The following is a 6,345-nucleotide window of genomic DNA, read 5'->3' as shown; positions in this document are numbered from 1 at the left end:
TACACAGAAATTCTTCTGTGTCAGTCAATTCTTTTTGGTACAGTGATTCTGTGTACTCCTTCTATCTTATTTTAATGCTTCTTAGAGCAATCAATATTCTGCCTACAGCATTCTTAATATTGTGACTAAAGCCTTGAATTCACCTTAATGCCAAACAAGCTTGTCCCTATTGATTTTCTGACTCTAGCTCTTTATATATTTCATTATAATACTTTGTCTTCCCTAGGTGCCCTTTGAAGTCTTCTGTTCAGCTCTCTTCCCTTTGCTATGGCTTCTCAGTGTTCTGGTGAGCATTTGGAGTCTCTTTTGACATTCTTATGGATATTTTCTTTCTCTTTTGTCTTTGTAATGACATTTTGCCTTCTTCATTGTGGTGTTACCCTAAAAGTTAGCTTTTTAAAAGCCACTAATTAGGGCAAGGATAAGAAAAAGAATGCTTCCCACACTAGGCAGTGAGACTTGAGGTGATAAAGACTTGAAGCAAGACTTAAGAGGAGAAAGACTTGTGGTAGCAAGGGTTGAGGGTGACTGGAGCAAGACCCTAGTGAAAGTAAGATCCTAGTGTTTGAGAGACGGTGGCATTGCTGTAGAGAAACTGGAATTGCTGTGACCTGAGTCTCCTTGCATTTGTGCTAAGCGTAATTAAAGGTTTTTTGCTGTTCTTGCTGGATGCTGACTTAGAACTACTCTGAGGCAAACTTTGTCGGATGATTTGGATTTGATTGCTGAACTGAAAACAGAGCCTGGACTATTTGAGAAATTGTGCCTTGGAACTTGGCCTAAATCTGGACTTGTTTTGGGTGATATTGTTCACACTCTTCAACTTCCTTCCCTAATAAACCCCATTTTGTTGTTGTTGTTGTTGCTGCCACTATAACTGTGAGTCTGTATCAAAACCCAAACCTCTTGCCATTGGTGAGGCTCTAGAGGCATCATGGGGCTTGGTTATGGGCTCTTTATCTGCTTTCTACTCTGGGGAGTGAGGGGTTGTATTAGTTTTACTACTTCTGGCTGTTTCAGAGATACACTTGCTGTTTGCTCCTGTTTAGACGTTCATGGATAATATCTTTAATATCCCCCACAGCTCATCTCACTTTCACTCATTAGTTTTCAAGTGTTCAAACCTCTTCTTGAGTTGGCTTTTGAATCCAGGTGGAATAGATAAAATATTTGTTCTTGTGGATTGCATTTAATTTCCTTTAGCTTTAGTTTGAACTTGCACATGAGTGGTTGATAGTTCCACAATCAGCACCTGACCTGGTTTTCACAGCTCATATTGAGCTTCCCCAATCATTCCTTCCACGGATGTAGATAATCTGATTTTTGTGCCATCAGGTATAGTCACCATTTATGTTTCTTAAAAGTTATTTGCAATGAATAAATCATTGACAAAATTTTATCATTTTATCTCAAATCTCATTTTTATCCCCAAGCCCATATTTTCCAACTACTGATCCTTCTTCTTAATTCCCAACTTTTGCATTCCAGTCAACCATTGTTATTAATGCATCCTAGTTGCATGCTCAATTTCTGACTGCAGAAGTTGGTATAAATCATCTGTTGCCTCCTCTTTGGCTCTGGTTGTTGGTGCATATATTTGAATTATCCTCATATACATATGGATATTAACCTGTTACCACTTTATATTTCAAGACTGATCTGTCTGAAAATGGTCTTTTTAACTATGAATGTGACCTCATTTTTTCTTACCTTTTTGCTTCAGGCATGGTAGATCATATGATTGAATGATTCAAAATGTCCCACGCATAGTCAATTAAGTATAAATAGATGTTCTTCTGATATTCTTTTACTTTTAGCCAGGAACCATATGATATAAGCAGAAATACCTCTGGTGCCACAACTTCCACAGCTTCTTCTAGCTCACCTTTGAATATCTGGCCTTTTCTTATTTGTGGACTGTTCTAACCATTTTTTGAATGATCTTAGTAGTATTTTGCTTGCATATGATATTAATGATATTATTTTTAAGTTCTCACATTCTTTTGGATCACATTTCTTGGGAATGGGAAAAAAAATAATGACTTCTTCCAAACCATTGGCTGGACAGCTGTCCTCAAATTTCCTAGCATAGACTGGTGACTATATTCAAAGCTGTATCTGTTAGTTGAAACAAGTCAATTGGTATCCCATTAATTTCTGGGGCCTTATGTTTTGCCAAACTAAGTTGTATGCTTCCTGTAAGCATAATTAAGTGCTCTGGGATTCCCATTCTTTTCAATGTTAGATATAATTTATTATAATCCACATAGTCAAGAGCCTTTTTATAGTCAATAAAACACAGTTTTATGCTTTTCTCTGCTTTCAGTCAGGATCCATCTGACATCTGAAATTATATCCCTGGTGCCAACACCTCTTCTAAACCCAACTTGAACTTCTAGAGGTTTTCTTTCAATGTGTAGCCATTTTTGTACATTCTCCAGCAATATTTTTCTTGCTTGCGGTGTTAATAATGTTGTTTGATAATTTCCACTCACTGTTAGATCACCTTCCTCATAAATGGAAACAAATAATAATCTTCTCCAGTCCAACTACCAGACAAGTGTCTATTAAATTTTCTGGTATATACTGGTAAGTCTGTGCAGGGCTACATCTGTTAGTTGAAATATTCAATTGGTATCCCATCAATTCCCTGGGCCTTATTTTTTTGGCCAATGCTTTTATGCAACTTGAACTTCCTTAAATATTTCTTTGTCAACAGATTATGTTTGGTATAGTCAATCACTCTATGTATTCATTCCATCTTTTTTGGCCATGTCTGTTGATTCTTTCCTGTTACTTCACATCCCTTCCATCTGCCCACAAACTTCTGCTATGCTCGTGATTTCTCTTCTTCCATTTTTCTGACCCTTTTGCCTTCCTCCATTTATAAACATTTATGCACATTTTACTCAGTTATCTTATTTTTACAATAATGGCCTCAAAAAGTATTTGTCTGTATGAGACTGAGTTCCTTCACAGCAGAAAACTGAACCAGGATCTACATCTCACGTCCGACACAAAAATTAGCTCAAGATGGTTCAGAGATCTAGAAGTAAAACCAAACTCCCAAAGGACAAAATTAGGTCAAAGTTAGAAGCCCTAGATTATGGCATAAATAGGCTTACAAATATAGCAAAAAATGCACACCCAGAAGAGAATAAACTGATGAGAGGGTTCTTCTAAAAATCAACCATCCTGTCTTGATGCTTCCTGGATCATTCAAGATTTTTCCACTGTATCTCTCACTATTGCAACTGGAGCCTTGAATTTGTTTTTCAGTTATTTCCGCTTGGGAGACACCAAGTGAACTCCTCTTCCCCCCACCCGAATACAGCTCTTTGCATATTTCAGTATAATACTTTGCTTTGTGTTCTGCCCCTTGTGAACTGCCCTTTGAAATATTTTCAGTTCTTTTACTCCAGCATCTTTTCCCTTTTTTCTGACTTCTGATGTTCTAGTGCAATGTTTTAGAATCTCATTCTTTTTGGTTCTTTCTTTCTCCTCTGATGTTTTGGTGTGATTTTTTTAAATATATATTTATTTTATACTGGCTTGCTTACAGAGTTCGTACACATGGTTTTTCACACTGGGCCTTTTCCCTTTCCTTTATCCCCTCTTCCCTGTGATTAAGCGCCATGTCCTGTCCCATCCTCACCCCTCTGCTCCTACCCTCGCCAACCCCGGATCCTCATATTCATTCTACAATAATGGTCTTACACAGTGTTTATGAGACTAAGTTAGTTCACTTAGCATAATGCTCTGCAGTCCTTCCCATGTTAAGCAGTAATTTACAAAATTATTGCTCATGAGTGCTGCATAGTATTTCATTGTGTAAATATACTGTGATTTCTCAATCCATTCCATTGTGGTTGAGCATTTGGACTGTTTCCATGTTCTTGTGATGATGAATAATGCTGCTATGAACATTTACTCTCCTCATGGCTGATATCTTTCTTGTCATCCCACAGTTCATCTGATCTTCGATCATTTATGTTCAGAGCCTCACACCTATTCTTAAAATGATTTTTAAATTCAGATGACAGAGACCCACATTCATATTTCAGTTCTCGTGCTTGTTTTAGTTCTCTTCAACTTTAATTTGTACTTCTACAGGAGTATTCAATGGTTTGTTCCACTGTCAATGACTGGCCTGGTTTTGAGTTCTGATATAGTAAGTCTGATTCTTGTACAATTAGATGGCGTTATGTATATAAATTCACCTTTTCTGTTTTTTTAAAAAACAGATATCTGCAATGAATTGATCTTAAGCATACAAAATTCAGTCATTTGATTTCCGCCCTCTTTTCTGTCATCCAGTATATACTTTCTGACTACCATCCCTTCTTCCTTGTTTCCATCTTTTGCAATCCAGTCATCAGTTATTAAAGCATCTTGATTGAATGTTTGGTTAATTTAAGACTTTGAAAGTTAGAAAAATCCTTAAATTGCTCACTTTGACATTAGTTGATGGTGTGTTTTTGACTAATAGTCATATTAACAGGTCTTCTTTGTACATGTATGTATAGTTATTATCCTATTACAACATTGTACTTAGGGTCAAACTTGAAACTTTTAAAACTATGAATGTAACACTATTCTTCCTCAGTTTTTCGTTCTTGGCATATGAGATATGTGGTTGTCTGACTAAAAGTGATCAATGACAGTACAATTCATCTCATTAATGCTTAAAGTGTTGATCTTTATGTGTTTTATTTCATTTCTGAAAACTTAAAGTTTTCTTATATTCATACTAACTGCATTTCACGTTCCAGTTATTAAAGGATATTTGCAACTGATTCTCCTCATTTGGTCATTTTCAATGAGGACTAAATCTCTAGTCCTGTAACTACCCATGCTCCTCTATTGTTCATAGGGTTTTTAGAGGTTTGCTATTTCATAAGTGGATAGCCAATTAGCTTCGTAGTCTGTCTTAATCTGAGAGCTCTGCTGAAACCTCTGCTGACCCTTCTGACAACTCACAGCAACACTTTACAACAGGAGGGACCTTGCCTGATCTTGTGTCATTTCACAATAGTTACTGTGTTTAAGCTCATTGTTTCAATTACTGTGTTTTTATTTTTCTCTCCTTCACCAGTACACTGTATTTCCAAGTATTATGTTCCTCTTTAGGGACTGAATACTGCTGTAATAAGGAAAAATCATGTCAGACTGAATTTCACCATCCTCGCCTCTACAGAGAACTCCAGCTGCACTTTCTCTAACTCAGATTTCCTTCTTCTTTTGTTAGTTGGCTATGTAAGAAATATTCTTTGACAACATCATAATTCTAAACATAAATTTTTTGATAGTCCTAATTCACTATCAAACTTCAATGTGCATATGAAGAAATTGAAAATACCGTGGCTTGGGCCAGATACATCTTAATCTTTAAAATTATATTTTTGCTTTAGCATTTTTAAGAATTTTTTGTCAACTTTTTATAATCACGTATCATTACTTTCTAGTCATTAAATAGGCACAATGCAAGTGTTTCACTTCCTCCAGCTGTTATGTTAGAATATGATTAAGCAACATTCCTTGAATAACTTGGTCACTATGAAATAAAATCTGTCTCATGTTGTTTGGCATTCAGTTGATTACATCAGATGCTGTTTTGAAGTTCTTAGCTTAACAACAATAAAATCTGCAGCCTTTATATTTCCACTGAGAATAGACCTAATTATTTTGACCTAGGAAGAGAACTAGTGGGGAAAATATATAAAAATTACATCCATGTTAAAATACGCATTACTTTCACACTTTAAAAGACAGGTATTATATATAATAAAAATGAAGCAATATTTTAGGATTTGGAATTTTTTCCTAAAGAATTAAGAGTTAATTTCTTTCTTCTTTTATTAAAAACAATTTTTCTTGTCCAAGATGTTTCACAGGAATCAGTGTTACAGATTTTGACTCAAGATTTCATTATTTGGTGTCATATTTTATAGGTCTTTGGCATCACTGTGTTTCTCAGGGTTGACCAGATTTCTTCTAAAACCAGAACTGAAGCATTAGTTATTTAAATGTTAAACATGCAAGAGGAGACTGATTCTATTTGCTACAGTTATGAAACACTACCCTAGAACTGCCAGAAGTCCAGGCTGGGTTTAGAAGGGGTTTTGGTACTACGGGTATTGTAGCTAATGTTAGATGAATCTTAGCTGAAAGCAGCGAGTACCAAAGGATTGTCTATCTGTGTTTCATTGATTATGCAAAGGCGTTTGACAGGGTGGATCATAACAAACTGTGGCTGACTCTGAGAAGAATGGGAATCCCAGAACACTTGATCATGCTAATGAGAAACCTATACTTGAACCAAGAGGCAGTTGTCAGAACAGAGCA

This window comes from Elephantulus edwardii, unplaced genomic scaffold, assembly GCF_000299155.1.
Source record: "Elephantulus edwardii isolate Elephantulus edwardi_28Jun2011 unplaced genomic scaffold, EleEdw1.0 scaffold00180, whole genome shotgun sequence".
In the NCBI taxonomy this organism is placed as follows: Eukaryota; Metazoa; Chordata; class Mammalia; order Macroscelidea; family Macroscelididae; genus Elephantulus; species Elephantulus edwardii.
Note: the sequence above shows the minus strand (reverse complement) of the source record.